Raw genomic sequence first — 17860 nt, 5'->3', positions numbered from 1 at the left:
TTGTAATTGTGTTCATATGTTCTTGGCTTTGCCTTGGCAAATAAATTCCCAAATATTTTTTTTTATTGTCTACAGTTACTTTAAATAGCATTGCTCTTTGTATCTCACCTTGCTAGACTTTGTTGGTAGCATGTAGAAATGCTAATGATTTATATGGATTTGTTTTGCATCCTGCAACTTGCTAAAGTTGTGAATTGTTTCTAGTAGTTTTGATTCTCTAGGATTCTCATAATATCATCTGTATAGAGTGATCATTTGCTTTTCTCACTAATTACTCTAATTCCTTCATCTTCTTTTTCTTCTCTTAATGCTAAAGCAAACATTTCTAATACAACACTAAATAAAAATGTTGATAGCAGGCAACCTTGCTTCATTCCTGATCTTATTGGGAATAGTTCTAGTTTATCCTCATTACATATGATGCTTCCTAATAGCTTTAAATAGATACTATTAATCATTTTAAGTAACACTGTATTTATTCCTATGCTCTCTAGTGCATTTTAAGAGGAATGTGTGTTGGATTTTGTTGAATCTTTTTCTGCATCTATTGATACAGTCATATGATTTCTATTAGTTTGGTTATTGATGTAGTAAACTATGCTAATAGTTTTCCTAATATTGAGCCAGCTCTGCATTCCTTATAAATTCTACTTAGTCATAGTATATTATCCTGGTGATAAGTTGCTATAATGTCCTAGCTAATATTTTATTTAAGATTTTTGCATCGATATTTAATTAATTATGGAAATTGCTCTAAAATTGTATTCTTCTGTTTTGACCCTTCCTGGTTTAGGTATCAGGACCATATCTATGTCATAAGAGGAATTTGGTAAGACTCTTTCCCTATTTTTCCAAATAGTTTTGCATAGCATTGGAATTAATTGTTCTTTAAATGTTTAGTAGAATTCACTTGTAAATCTATCTGACCTTGGAGATTTTTTCTTAGGGAGTTCATCTCTTTTTTTTCTCTCTCTTCTTAGTTAAATGATCAGTCACATAAAATCCCCTTTCCTCTTCCTCTTTTCAACTTATTTTGTTTACTTTGAATGCTTTCTTTTTATTTTCACTTTCTCTTTTCTAAAAATTATTTCTCTCATTTTCTCTATTAATTCTCCCCCTTTTTCTCTTTTCTAGAGTTTTAATTTTAATATTCATGATCCTTAAATCTATTTTAATTTTTTTTCTTTGTATTCCTGATGAGATTGAAATTTCTAAGACATATATTATGAGTTTCCTCTTCTAATATGTTTCTATGTATTGGTTTTTAGATTTTAAGACATACCCATATTTTTGTTTTTGTTTTTCCATTTGATGTCTCACTGTATAATTTGTCATGTATGATAGAGATAATATAAGTATTTTCCAGTGGTAGAAATGTCCCTGTGTCCCTGATCATGCACGTCATTACTAACCACTGCTCTGTCATGATCACTCCTCCCCATTTACCTTGAAATTGCCTCTCTGAGTACATGTCCTTCCACCTTTCTTGTTATAAGTTGCTACCAGAATCTCTGATTCCATTTGTGCTGTAAGTAGGAGTATGTACACAGAGACACAGAATTTGCTCAGAAGTAATGGGTTCTCTAAACAACAAATCCCTGTACATTATACTTCTTGAACAGTCTCCATCTCCCATATTGAATTATATCTCCTCATTTGATCTCTATAGAAATATTTTTTCTTGTCTCTGAGAATTTATTCTTCCTATTCCCAATTAGGGTTAGTTAGGTGACAAAGTAGATAGAGTATCAGGCCTAGAGTCAGGATAATTCATATTCATGGGTTCATATTTGGCCTCAGATACTTATTGTTTAAATGATCCAAAAAAAGTCAATTAATCAATTTTTGCCCCAGTTTCCACATCTGTAAAATGATATGGAGTAGGAAATGGCAAACCATTCTAGCATATTTTCCAAGAAAACTCCTAATGAGGTCATTAAGTGTTAGACATAATTGTTCTATCTTCCTTTCCCCCACCACTTTCCCTAGAGAGCTAGTAGTCCAATGTATACTAAACATATACAATTCTTCTATATTTATTTCTACAATTACCCTGCTGCACAAGAAAAATCAGATCAAAAAGGGAAAAAATGAGAAAGAAAACAAAATGCAAGTAAATAACACCAAAAAATTGAAAATACTATGTTGTCATCCATACTTAGTCCCCACAGTACTATCTCTGGGTGCAGATGGCTCTTTCCATTACCAGTCCATAGGAAGTGGCCTGAATCATATTGATGTTGGAAAGAGCCATGTTCATCAGAATTGATCATCATATAATGCTGTTGTTATGTGCAATATTCTCTGGTTCTAGTGACTTCACTCAGAATCAGTTCATGTAAGTCTCTCTAGGCCTTTCTCAAATCATCCTGCTGATCCTTTCTTACAAAAACAATGACATTCAATAACATTGATGGCGTCGTTTTTTTCAATTACTTTTTAAAATCTATTTTCTAGGTCAGTTGTTTTTCATATTATCTTCTACTTTTTCTTTCTTTTCATTTTGTTTGATTGTTTCTTGATTTCTCACAAAGTCATTAGCTTCCATTTAATCAATTTTATTTTTTAAAGTTTTTTTTTTCAGTGAATTTTTGTATACTTTCTTTTGTTAGGGCAATTTTACTTTGTAAGGATTATTTTTAACTCCAGTGAATTATGTCCTTTTTTTTATTTGGCCAATTCTTCTTTTTAGGATACTCTTCTCTCCATTGCCTTTTGAAGTCTCTTTTACTAATTACCCTGATCTGTTTTTAAGGTGTTATTCTCTTCAGGATTTTTTGTATGAGTTTCTTTTTTACCAAATTATTTTCTTTTCATTATTTTCTTCTATCAATCATTCTCCTTTCTCTTTCTAATTTTTCATCTTGGTGTTTTACTTGATTTTCAAAATGCTTTTTGTACTTATCCAGGTTCTTATTTTTCTTGGAAGATTTGATATTGGAACTTTTTTTGTTGTCTTTTTCTAGTTTGTGTTTTGATCTTCCTTTTTACCATAGTAACTTTCTGTAGTCAGATTTTATTTTGTTACTGTTGTTTGCTCACTATTTCAATGTCTTACTTGACTTTGAACTGTTTTATTTTTTTTAATAGTGCATTGCTTCCAATTTTGAAGGGCACCAAGTTTCAAGCTTTTGTGCAGCTGGTTTCAAAGACCTTTAGGGACCTGGAAATTTTGAGGTTTTCCAAGGTAGTATGATCTAAGATAAGTTGTTTACTACCTTACTGACCTGTGCTTTGGTGTGTGAGTAATAACAAGCAGGTTTTTCTGCTCTGAAACTGTGAGGAATGACTCCACTGTGTCATTCTGATACTCCTCTTTATCCTGGGACCACTACCAGTATCTGAATATGGGCAAAGCAACAGTCTCAGTGCTCATAAGAAGACTCTTGCAATCTTTTTAAAAATTTTATTTATTTGTTTATTTATTTAGTTTTAGTTTAAAAATTCATTTTTAATAAAGCTTTTTATTTTCAAAACATATTCATGGGTAATTTGACAACATTGACCCTTGCATAGCCTTGTGTTTCAGATTTTCTCCTCCTTCCCCCAACCCCACCCCTAGATGGCAAGCAATTCAATATATGTTAAACATCTTAAAATATATGTTAAATCTAACATATATAAGCATATTTATATAATTCTTGATTTACAAGAGAAATCAGATAAAAAAAGAAAGTAAATGAGTAAGAAAACAAAATAAACAAAATGGAAGCAAACAATAAAAAGAGTGACAACATTATTTTATGATCCTCACTTAGTTCCCACAGTACTCTCTCTGAATGTAGATGGATCTCATCACAAGAATATTGGAACTGGCATCAACCATTGCATTGTAGGAAAGAGACACATTCTTTTTTTTATTTTTTTTATTTAATAGCCTTTTATTTACAGGATATATGCATGGGTAACTTTACAGCATTAACAACTGCCAAACCTCTTGTTCCAATTTTTCATCTCTTACTCCCCACCCCCTCCCCCAGATGGCAGGATGACCAGTAGATGTTTATATTAAAATATAAATTAGATACAAATAAGTATTCTGACCAAACCTTATTTTTCTGTACAAATGAATCAGTTTCAAATATTGACAATTAGTTTGAAGGAAATCAAAAATGCAATTACATAAATAAGGGTTAGGGAATTCAATGTAATGGTTTTTTAATCTCCCGGTTTTTCTTGGGGCTGCTTTCAGTTCATTACTCCATTGGAAAGTTTGTTATTCATTCTGGGATGGCCGGTCCATCAGAACTGGTCATCATATATTGTTGTTAAGTATATAATGATCTCCCTAGTCCTGCTCATTTCCTCAGCATCAGTTCATGTAAGTTCTCCAGGCCTTTCTGGGAAATCATCCTGGGTCATTTCTTACAGAACAATTTTCCATAATATTCATATACCACAATTTATTCAGCCATTTCTCCCTATGGGCATCCATTCAGTTTCAGTTTCTCCACTACAAAAGGGCTCCCAAACATTCATAATCGGGTCCCTTTCCCTTCTTTATAATCTCTTTGGTTTATGCCAGTATAACATGGATCAAAGGGTATCGTTTGATAACTTTTTGAGCATGTTCAAACTCTCTCAGAATGGTTGGTTTTCCAACTCCACCAAAATCTTTGTCCCGTTTCCCTCCCTCCCAATATCATTTTTTTTTCCTTCATCGTCCAGGTTGTTTTCTTGGTTTTTAATTTATTTCTCTGATTAATAATGACGGACATCTTTTCATTAGTAAATAGTTCAATTTCTTCATCAGGGAATTTCTGTTCAATCCACCATTTTTCAATTAGAATGGCATTTTTTATAAATTAGATTAATTCTCTATTATTTTTGGAAATGGGGCCTTTATCAGAACCTTTGACTATAAAAATATTTTCCCAGTTTATTGCTTCCCTTCTATTCTTGTCTGCATTAGTTTTGTTTGTACAAAAACTTTTCAGTTTGGTATAATCGAAATTTTCTATTTTGTGATCAGTAATGATAAGAGTCACATTCTTAAGAACTGATCATCATATAGTCTTGTGGTTGTCATATATAATGATTTCCTGGTTCTGCTCATTTCACTTAGCATCAGTTTATGTAAGTCTCTCCAGGTCTCTCTGAAATCATCCTCCTGATCATTTCTTATAGAATAATAATGTTCTATAACATTCATATACCATAAGTTATTCACCCATACTCCAACTGATGGGCACCTACTCAGTTTCCAGTTTCTTGCCACTTCAAAAAGGATTATCACAAACATTTTTTGCACATGTGGATCCTTTCCCCTCCTTTAAGATCTCTTTGGGATATAATCCCAGTAGAAACACTGCTGGACCAAAGGGTATGCACTGTTTTATAACTTTTTTTTAACATAGTTCCAAATTGCTCTCCAGAATGGCTGGATCTGTTCACAACTCCATCAACAATTTAGTAGTGCCCCAGTTTTCCCACATCCTCTCCAGCATTCATCTTTGTCTTTCCTGTCATCTTAGCCAATCTGAAAGGTGTATAGCGGTATCTCATAGTTGTCTTAATTTTCATTTCTCTGATCAATAGTGATTTGGAGTACCTTCTCATATGATTAGAAATAGTTTAATTTTTTCATGTGCAAATTCTCTGTTCATGTTGGAATACATGGGAGCCACCTGACAGTGACTGTTGGAGATCTCCAGAATGGATCTCCTGTTGTGAGAGGATGATACAAGGTAGACTGAGAAACAGTTGCTGTTGCCTGATTTCTCTCACTGAGAGGCCATTGCATTTTCTGATCTCTCCCCTCTTCTCTCTGCCTCCAATTTATCTCATTCCCAGTCCACAACACCTGTGTCAGCAAAGGCTGCCCTGGAACTCATTCAGATGTTATGATCCACAGCTGTGGAGGCTCTCGGAGAATTGACCTGTCCCCCCACAGCATGGTCTACACACTGAGGAATGCAAGCAGCACTATCACTTCTGGGTGATTGTAACAATTATTGATCTTGTGAAATATCATGGAGGCAAACTTTCAAAGAGAAAAGAGGACTATAGTCAGAACAGACATTTAAGTCTCTTATCAGTCTCCTGGCTCCTGGCTCAGCCCTTTGATGTGTTGGTTCATTTAACTACCCAGACTAAAAAAGTCTTACTGGGGCTCTTCTTCTTATAATTCTTACCCCACATTGGGTGCCAAATGTTGGAATACATGGGTGAGCTATTGGAATACACAGGAGCCACATGACAGTGGCTGCTGGAGATCCAACTCAGACCTGCAAAATAGATCTCTTCTTGTGAAAGGATGATACAGGAGACAGAGAGGCAGTTGCTGTTCTCTGACCTCTCTCCTGCGGGACTTTTGTGTTTTATGAACTCTCTCCTCTTCCTTATGCTTCCAATTTATCTCATTCCTAGTCCACACACCTATTGATCATAGCATCTGAAGGAGTTGCAAAACAGCCTTTGCTGACACAGGCATTGTGTCACGGATGTCACAGGTTCCTCCTCTGCCTCCTCCTGATTTGCGTGATCTGCACTAGATGACCTTCTCTCTCACCCTAATGCAATAAATCTTTCTTGCTATCCTTCTCAATTGTTTGCATATTGCAATACCAATATGGCTGAAAAAACTATTTAATTCTATACTTTTTGTGGGTTCAGTCACCCTAGAATTTGTTTAGAGTCATTATTTAAAGGTATTTGGAAGGATTTGGGGAAGAGCTCTGATTAAGTCCCTGCCTTTACTTTGCCTCCATAGAACACAGTTTTAATTTTAATCTGTATCATTATTATTATTTTCCTTATTATTTTCTGACATTTAGACAATAAATAAAATCAACATCAAATTTGTAGCATTTGTTGATTTCTGAATTGTAAATGCTTATACTAAAAAAATAACTATCTATTGTTAGCTAATTGAGTTGACTCCAACAGGGATTTAGGCTTAATCCAGAGTATTTTTGGTCTATTTTTTCATCATGACTTCTATTTAAATTCTGTTTCCGTCATTTTCTGCCAATGTACATTTAGAAATGAATCATTTTTGTTCTTGTTTTTCTTTTCATTTGTTTGCTTCTTTTTCTTGCTGCTGCTGTTGTTGCTATTGTTTTGTCCCCATAATGTTTTTTTTTTACTTCCTTATTTGTGTGTACATTATTATATCATTTTATAATAATAAATAATAATATTTGTTATTATATTGTTAAGGAAAAATCATTATCCTGTTTAAATGCACCTTATGTAATGGATATTTTGGGGGGAACAGCAATTGAGGTTAAGTAAATAGCTTAGGATCACACAGTAGGTGTTAAGTGTTAACTGTCTGAAGCCTGGTTTGAACTCAGGTCTTCCTGTCATCAGGGCTCATGTTTTTTCACAATGCCATCTAACTTTCCCACTTAAATTTCTATAGAAATGCTCGACACAGTACTCCCCTCAAGTCCTGGATCTACCTAAAACATTTTTGTTTTGGGTTACCATACCCAAGACTATTGATGGATCCACTCAAGGTTGTGTTTGGATTATCTTGTGTTCTGGCTCATTCTTGTGCAGGCACACTTCTCTAAATTTTATGTAAGGTAAACTTTCTAGATTTATGTGAGAGGAACTATACCTCCTTTTCTGTTAGCTCTTATTTACCAAACAATCTAAAACATTCCTTGCTAAAAATGTTTTAGATTTGACAATCTGTTATTAGGATTATTCATTTCTTTTTCTCTTTTTACTGGGAATAATTTATTTCATTACTTCTTGCTGTATTTGTCTCATATATATATATATATATATATGTGTGTTCTCATTTTTTTGTTGTCTGGAATGTTTGCTAAGTAAATAATCTGTTCAGGTCTGATTTCCTTTGAGGTATAGTTCAAATGTCTCTTTCTTATTCAGCATCTTATTTTTTTCATTAAGAGTTAACTTCATATTTGCATGATACATCAACTTGGATTGTTTTGTGAGCTTCTCCATTTTTTGGAATACATTGTTTTATCCTCTTTTGTATTTTCTAGAGATTAAAAAAAGTCTTTTTATATTTAAATTGGACTTTCCTTTATATTTTTGTTATTTGTCATTTAAATTGTTCAATTCACTCCCTGTGACTTGGTGTTTGCTACAAATATATTATTATTATTACTATTACCCTCTAGAGGCAATCTACATAATCTTTTGATCAATGCTTTTTCTATATTTGGAAAGTCTGAATAATCTTTTTTTGTATAATTTCATTCATTATAGTGTTCAGCTTTCTTGACTTCTCATGTTTTTAGAAATATATGTTAATTTCAATAGTTATACAAATATTTTGCTGCACAAAATTCAAATGATTTCTCATGTTCTTTTGGGAGTTGTATAATTCTTAAATTGGTTCTGTTTTTCCTGCCTTCATAATAAATATTTTTACTTGAATAAATGTAGTGCTTTCTATTATCTTTTTGTGATTCATATTACCTCTGTAATCTTCTAATCTGAAAAGATCAACTGGTCCCTTCAATTCCTTTCTGTAATTTACCAGTTCCTCACAATACCTGTATTTTAATGAAAGTGCTCATTCTAACTATGCTCACTCCTTTCTGGGCTCTACGCGTGAGTTTTCAGAATTCATTCTGATCTTATTCCTATTTTCAGCTATTTGTATGTTTGTATAACTCTATTAAATTGTGAACTTGAAAGCAGGGATATTTTGTTTTTATTTGTTTGCATTTTTATTCCCAGTGGTTAACATCACTGGCAAGCACTCAATAAATATGTATTGATTTGACTTCTGATCATTCAAATTCCCTTCTGTGCATTTAAATTCTTATCAACTGTTCTCTCTTGTTTCATTATTAATACTTGCTACCACAGATTAATGGTTTTTTTTATTCTACCAATTATTTCTTTATTTTTTCTTGAACCTTTCAGAAGTATGTTGCAATTGTTGCATGTTCTCTTCACAATCCTTTGCCTCATAGATGCTGATTCATTTCATTTTCTTTTAGAATATAGGTTCAGAGATGACCAGGCTTTTAAAATTGTTTTATTTGGTTATAACCAAAATTGCAAACTGTTTTCTTCCACCTAATCTTTTATAAATTCAGTATTTTCTCTATCATTCCCTGACTCTTTCCCTTCTCTCTGTTGAAAGAACCACCATTTTTGCAGTCCTCAAATTTATTAATCTTAGTATTTGATTTACCAGTCTCCCATTACATATATATTCAACCAGTTGTGAAATCTTATCATTTATATCTCCATAAAACCTTTTGAATTAATCCTTTCTTTGTGACCATACAGCCACTAATTTCCCTCATTATTTTTTACTAATTGGTCTCCCTGTCACAAATATCTCTTTTCTCATTTCTATCCTCCATTGTGATATGTTGAGCTAAACACAATATTACAAATGAAGCCTAATTAGTGGATAATACAGTGGAAATATAATAGCTTATTCTCATAATATAAAATAGAACATTTCCATAACAGAGAATTCCTTTCTTAATGTAGTCCATTGTCTTTCTTGGCTACCATGTCTCACACTGGCTCATGTACTTGCAGTCCCAGAAAATCAATGGACTTTTTTCCCCCAGGAAAAAAAAAAAAGCCTGCCTAATTCTCCCTCTTTAATCTTATATCTAAACAAATGTAAAACTTTGTTATATTTTTAAATTTCATCCTATATTCAGCTGTTTTGTGTATCAGAGACCTCTTTATCTGTAATGGAGGATCTGGATGCCTTCTCAATGCACCTTTTCTTAAATTCATAAATTAAATATATATGGTTACAAAGAAAATTAATTATATTAAAATACAGCAATTTAAACATATATTTTTAAAGTTCATGTATAAAAGCCCATGCTCTGGAATATAGAACTTTTCTAGATTCTGAATATATTTTTTCAATATATTAGTCTTTCCTTATATTTGTGTGATTTGGAAATTTGATGAATATTCCACGTAAGTACTCACTTGATGAAGGCAAACATTCACACATATACTAATATAATGTATGTGTGGTTATGCACCTATATATGTGTAAATATGTTCATGTGTTATATATATGTATACATATGTTCATGGGATATTTAATTAGAAACTTCTGTCATATTTACAACACACCATTAATACTGTTCTTGAGTTGATTTTACAACCAGCTTTGAGTACATCTAATCATATTATCTTGTAGAGGGCTGAAAGTCCAAAAAGGTATGCTTGAATCAGACAACTGAGCACTTAAGACTAATTACTTATTAGATGTGAGACAATGACTCTATTAGCATATATTTGGATAAATAGCTTTTCTCACTCTTGTTGCTTGCTGAATGTTTGGTGTTAAGATAATCAGGAGGCAAGGATTGGATAGTGGAGGGAGGGAAGCCAGAGTGACTTGGCAGCAGAAAGAGGAGGAGAGAGGCTGGGGACTCAGGACTCCAGAATCAAGGAGAAAACTTTGACAAGCCATGTGGCAGTTTTCCTGCTTCCTTCACTTCTCCCTCTAAAGACCAAGGACTTTAATTTGTCTTTATTCTGACTGACCCTGAAGCCTTCCAGGGAGCTAGCCTGTCCTCTACATTATCTAGTTCACATATCTCTATCCTTTCTCAAGAATACTATACAATAATTTATTAAATGCTTTATGAAAATCCAGATAAACTGTATCTAAATCTTTGTTCTCATCTAATAGTTTAGCCATCTTGTCAATAAAGATAAAGGGAGTGAGTCTGTCATGACACACTTGATGAAGTTCTGCTATCTATTTTTAATCATATACTTCATCTTAAAAAATATATTCACCAACCATATCTTTATTGATACATACTGGAATTTCCCTAGGACTCAAAATCAAGATTACTAGTCTAAAGTTAATAGACTATATGTCATACTTTCCTTAAATTAAGAAAACATTTTCCCTTTGTCAATCTCATGACATTTTTCACATTGTCTATATTTTTAAAAATATCACTGACATTTGCTCAGCAATTCCCTATAATACTTTTTCTTTTCAGTGCCAGCGATGCACCATCTGAACATGATTTCTGAATTCATCAAGGACAACTGCATGCTTACTATTTCCTTAATTCTCTTAGCTCTCTTCTTACTCTCAGTCATTTTCCTGTCACTACAAGGGCAAAGTTTTTTCTCTTTGTCAAAAAAAAAGTAAAATAAAATTCGAGAATATATGTCTTCGCTCTCTTCTTTTTAATCTTCTTGCTGTCTATTCTGAGAAACAGTCAAAACTATTTTTCTGTTTTCCTTATCCCCCACAATATATCCCCCCCATACACACACACAAAAAAACTCTCAACATTCTTTTTGTTCTTTTTCATTTCAACTTCAGCTCATTTTAAAGAATATTGTTGGTAATAATATTAATGAAGAAGATGATGGTGATAGCTAACATTTCTACAGGGTAGCTCAGCAATACAATGGATAGAGTACCATTTTTGAAATCAGAAAGACTCATAATCCTAAATTCAAATCTTATCAACACTTACTCAGTTATGTGACCATGAAAAAAATCACTTAATCCTGTTTTCCTCAGTTCCTCATCTGTAAAGTGAGCTGAAGAAGGAAATGGCAAATTAATCCAGTATCTTTAGAAAGAAAACCTTAAAATGGGATCACAAAGATTTGGAAATGACTGAAAAAACTACTGTATAAAATCTTCTATATAGCATTTAATAAAATTATCCTCAGACGAAAAAACTGAGACAAAGATGAAATGATTTGCTCCAAGTTAAATAGTCTGTGGTTAAATTTGATCTCTGGCATTCTTAATTCTACTATCTATGTCACTCATATTTTTTCTCTCTGTCATCTGGTCTTGCTTTTATTTTCTATATATGTCTTTTTTGAAAATTCAAATTGATTGGCAAGTACATTCAAATTGATTAGTTTAGCAAAGAATCTGACACATAGCAGGTATTTAATAAATGGTCATTCACTCCTCTTCTATGAAGTAGAACACAGTTAAGGTGAGATAATACCCATAATATAGACTGAATTAGCTTCTGCTTTAGGAAGAAGGAGGCAATGGTTGTGGGGAAATTCTAGCACAGATGAAGTTCAACACTGGAGAAAACAGAATGGTTTGATTCATCTTATTGCAAAACCTCGTGATGGGGAGAATGAGAGAGATAAAACTAGTTGTCAATACCAAAAAGAAATTCACAAGAAAATCTGACAATGGAGAATGATAAAATGTGTCTTAATATTGAAGCCTTGAAATATTAGTGTCAGGAGATACCAGGTAGGCAATAGACATATAACTTACTGCACTTAGATGTTGCATGGATACATACTCTAAAAAAAGCAAATTAAGTTTGGCCACCCACTTATAGGACACATTTTCCCAACTTATTCACATATTAGAGATTTGAGGATCTCTAGATTTTTCATTGGTCTCATTAGCTTCCCCAGAATTTTTAAAATAGAAGTCTCATCAACTACATTTCAAAATAGATTGTTCTTTACATTAACTTCCATGGAATTTATATAGTAGGGAGGCCCCTTGATGGTGATGTTTTGATTAAATTGAATAGTCTACTTATAAATAAAATCTTACAGCAATGTTCAGTGATAAGATTTATATTTATCTATTTGCATTATTACCTCTTCCTTGTTTTGTCATCTATGTCTTCAATAACTTTTTTATTTTATATTTTTTCCAAATACATGCAAAGATAGTCTTCAGCATTCATTTTTGTAAAACTTTATGTTTCAGACTTTCTATCTTCATCCCTAATGTCCACCCTCCCCAAGACAGCAAGCAATCAGAAATAGGTTATATATGTGCAATTTTTTAAAAACATATTTCCATATTTGTCATGTTGTGCAAGAAAAAAAATCAGAGCAAAGTGGGGGGCACGAGAAAACAAACAAACTAAAACTAAAGATACTACGCTTTGATCCAAACTCAGTCTTCATAATTTTCTCTCTGGATGAGTCTGGCATTTCCAATCCCAAGTCCCCTAGAATTGCCTTGAGTAATCATATTGTTGAAAAGAGACAAAACATCATATTTGATCACCAAATCATTTTGTTGTTACTGTCTACAATGTTCTCCTGATTTTACTCACTTCATTCAGCATTAGTTTGTGTAAGTCTATCCATCCTCAATCATTCTTGACAGACATGAGAATAAATCTTTCTATGCTTATTCTATATTTGTAACTATTAATCATTTCCATAGCTTTAACTAACACTTTGAAAGTTAAAGCTTCATTATCTATATTTAAAGTTTTATTCTAGAGTTACATTTCTAACTGTTGGCTATATACACTATTAGCATATCAATTTCAACATTTATAAAACAAAAGTCATCATCTTTTATTGGAATTCTCCTCTTCCTCTTAACTTCCTTATTTCTTTTGCTTGGTTTCACAATGACTTTCTTCATTGTTCCTCATTTCTTTACTATAACTACCAGTATCTTAATTTAGGCCCTCATTTCATCTTGCCTAAGCTGCTGTAAATAGTTTCTGAACTGGTCACTATGTTGCCAAATGAATCTTCTGAAATACAGTTATAGATATATAACTCCCATTCCAGTCTAATCCAATTAACATTTATTAAGTACCTTCTTTATGCCAGGCAATGGGATAAGTGCTGAAAACACAAATCCTTCCCTCTAGGAACCTGAAACATAACTTGGGTGACAACACATAGTGGAAACATGGGAAAGAGAGGGAGGGAAAATAGGAAAACAGGCTGTGCCCTTCATGGGAGTATTTTATTCCATGGAATTGATAATTAAATAAAAGTTCGAGTGAGATTAAAGTCACTGTTCTCTATAAAGGAGATGTTGTGAAATCTATCTTCCAGCTCACATCATATAACCTGCTACTCAAACATTTTTTTTTTACCAAAAACAACCCATATTTACCTTTCTTTACTCATGTATTCTCTCCTCCTGGAAAGTTCAACCAATATTTTAAGGTGTATTTCAAATAAAACATTACCTTTTCTTTTATTGATAACTTCAATCAGAAATAATGATTTTCCATCCTTTTCTAAATTTTAGTAGGGTTTCAATGAGAATTATTTTCATTGATATTTCATTTGTCCCTCCCTTATAGACTGCATGCTCCTTGAGAACACTGATAGTGTCACTATTCATCTTTATAGGCCCAGTACTAGTACAATATTTAATATATCATAACTCTATAAATATATCTGTATGATAATTGAACAAATTTGAATTGTCTTTCCAAATTCAAATGTGTAAGTTACAAAAACTCTGAGATGATGCCTTAATTTATTTTTATCTTTTCCCCATCCCTCACAGTTGCAAGAGCTTGCATTAAGTAGACACTCAATAAAGAATTGTCAAATTGGAAAAAAAAATGTATCATCAGTACAGGAACATAATAGATGTTTAAATGATGATTCAAAATGGGGGAAAATAATAGAAGTTCAGCAGTTATATTTTTTTTGATTAAAGGTTTGAGTTATTTAGCCAAAAGAATTTACATTTAACTTTTTGTGGTAAATTTGGCATTAATCTACCTTATTTTCCAAATATTCATTATCTGTGTTGAATTTAGATTTAATATTTATCCTAATAACTTCATGTAAAATGTGCCATTGTTGAAAAATGTGATTTTTACCTGTAAATTGGAGAATCTTGAATGTAACTGAGAAATATGAGGTCAACATACAAGGTGCTGAAGAAAATAAGGTGTAATTACAATGCCTGAATTTCTTTGCTTCCTTCTTTCTTTTAATGAATCACACGTGATTAGATTATCATCTGTTTTCTTCCAAATTTGGCAACTCAGAAACCCATTTAAATTTTTAGAGGCTAGCTCTAAATAAATGCACATTCAAAGTATATTACATGATGCCATTTACTTGGAATGAATAGAAGGATATCAATATAAGGAATAAACTATCACATCTATAGGTCTCTGTTTTCAGTGGAAGAATATATCTGTGTTACATTTATGTAAGAGAAAAAAAAAACAATGCTAAGACCTCATCCATCCATTTAGGGGTATACTATGAAAATTAAGGATGGAAATAGTAATATTGTTTTCATGGCATGCTTAGTTTTCCACATTATCATTGATCTGTGAGATGCTTTATAATACTGTATTTTCCAAATCAAATATTCTTCAAACACTATTTTTAAAATCAATAAGAAATAGCAGAGTAAGATTCATGTATACTGAATAATTTTAGTCAATTGTATGAATGATTGCTGCTATTGTCACATTCCTTCATCCAAAAGGCTTTCAATGAACATGTAGATTCTGGGAAAGCATGTAGGTTAGTAGTTGCTAATATCTCATTTATCTTTTTTGGTAATGTTGATATCTGATTTCCCTCCCACCAAAATTATTGTTATTCTCCATTCTTTCAAATGCCTTGATGATATATCTCACAACAATTTCAAATTTCTGTTATATGCATCATTGACTTTAAGTTTAATTTCATTCAGTTGCTATTCTTATTTTTTTAAATACCATTTCTAGTTTCTAGTTTGACATTAGAGTCTAGGTGTGATAGTTCTTCTGCTATCTATGAAGCAAATAGTTTATTCTAAAAAACATTTATTTATTTTTATTTTTTGTGCATTTCTTGTCCTTTTATTTTCATTTTTAAGTAGCCTTTGGATGAATTTGAAGAAGAAAGTTGATTCATTTTCAATAAAAAAGATCACACCTCTGAAAGAACCACTCAGAGCAAACTGGATGGCATAATCATTACAGTTCTGCCTCAATCTTATCTTATTTATGAGAATACAAATAATATCTTTGCTTATTTAAAAATGTGCTAAAATTGAACAGAAAATTTTCTTTTACTCTTGAAAAACAGATTATTTTCCCCTTAAATTCTTACTATGGAGGAAGGCATTTAGTAATTACACTATTTAATCAATCTGTCTTATTATGTAAAATTATGCCATTAATGTATACATTTGACCAGAATTATGAACCAAACAAAACTCTGAGGAAGATCATCCAAAGAAAATACAAAGAGAAAAATGATACACTAGTGAAGAAATTATATTATAATCATGATATGAGGTCCTGGTCTATTAAAACCATAACTTCTTTATTAACTCAGCAAATTGCATCCAAAACTTTTAAAGAAAATTGCGAAAGATATTTAGAGAACTTAATCAAGAAAAAAAATTGAATAATCAGAAAGAATTCTTGGGAAAGGTACTATATAAAAATTTAATTTAAAAGTTATGTTTTTAAATATTTTTTTAAGTTTGATTGAAGTTATTATTACAAAAGTGTCACTAACTATAACTCTGTGAAATACATGAGAAAAATAGAAAAAACAAGATATTTATAGAATTTTTTATAATAGTACTTTGGATATGAGAGAAATATAGTTTTAAGAAAATATGTATTTCCCTATAAATAGCTAATTTTTTAAGTTGGTGTCAGGGAGAGGTTCCAATTCTATTTAATATTTTCAACATATCTTGAATGTTAGTAGAGATGACTTGCTTATGAAATTAGTTAAAATTTTAATAATTGATATTAGTAGCACAGCTTATACATAATAATACTAATAAATGATTTTCAAAATATTTTATAAATATTATTTACCTTTATCATGAAAACAACTTTGGGAGATAAAGACTACTAAAACTAAGCTAAATTGAGATAAGTCTTGCACAGGGTGATACAGCTGATAATTGTCTAGGAATTGAAATAAAAATCTGAGGAACAAACTAGACTGTTAATGGAAAAATAACAAAGAAAATTTTAATATAATTTTATACATTAAGAATTAAAGTATTCTCATCCACAAGCAAATGAACAAACATGTTATGGCAGCTATTTGGAGAGATGATTGTAGAGTTAGCTCATCAAGACACCAGGTTTTTGTCCTAGGGTACTAAAATTAGAAGAGTGAGAAGATTGTACCAGAAGCCCCCATTCAAGAACTAACAAACAACTAATATCCTCCAGTGCAGAGAAGCCAACCACTATGATTTAGAAACATATGAGATAGAGCCAGGACTTAGATCACAATAGGGAACCAGTTGATGGCAAATTATAATTTAGATTTTGCTTTCATTTTTTCATGATTGATTGTAATTTTGTCCAAATTGATTTTTCCTATCTCAAGGAATGTTCATAATATTTGGTTGAATGCTCTTCCATATTCTATGTAATGGTAAGATATAATTGATTTAAGAAGAACAAATAAAATCAGAAGATTATTCAAAGAAAAGGAATCAAAATGATAATGGAAATGAAAATCAGTTCATAATTATTGGGGAAAAAAGATTTAGACTTGAGGACAGCATTGGTGAGGAAGAAGATACAGAAAGAATAATAATAACTACATTAATGATTATTAAATGGTCATTGTAATTACTATTAACTTCTCCATCAAAATTGCTTTTTACTCTGTTAATTATCTAGTGTTTTTCTCCTTTAATTATTTTCTATTTATGCTATATGTAGCTTGCTAAGTACCAGTTTTATTTTTTGCATAGTCTACCCTATTAGATTGTGACTCTTTAAGAGTAATGATTATCTTTTGATTCTTTTTGTATCCATAATATTTATCATAGTCCATGGCACATTGTAGGCCCTTAATAAAGGCTTATTGATTTAATTATTATTATTGTCTAAGCTGAGAATTTAATTGACATAAGAAACTCCTATTGTATAAACTGTATTTCAGAGAACAAATCCATTAATAATTATAGGCTTAAACAATTCCCTGAGGTTACTGGGAAGCTAAATGATTTGTCAATGGACATACAACTGGGATGTGTCAGTATCTGAACACAGATTTTTTTTATTCTAACCCAACTCATCTAATTACTATTCTATGGAATCTCTGTTTCAAAATTTGAAGATATATGATATGAAAGAGTGATTAGACTAAGTCTGTTAGCCTCAGAGTGCCTAACCAGTACCAAAAAAGTCAAAATTTCACCAAAAAAATGATT

The sequence above is a fragment of the Sarcophilus harrisii genome, chromosome 1, assembly GCF_902635505.1.
Source record: "Sarcophilus harrisii chromosome 1, mSarHar1.11, whole genome shotgun sequence".
Taxonomy (NCBI): domain Eukaryota; kingdom Metazoa; phylum Chordata; class Mammalia; order Dasyuromorphia; family Dasyuridae; genus Sarcophilus; species Sarcophilus harrisii.
The sequence above is the reverse complement of the archived record's forward strand: the minus strand, read 5'-3'. Positions refer to the sequence as shown.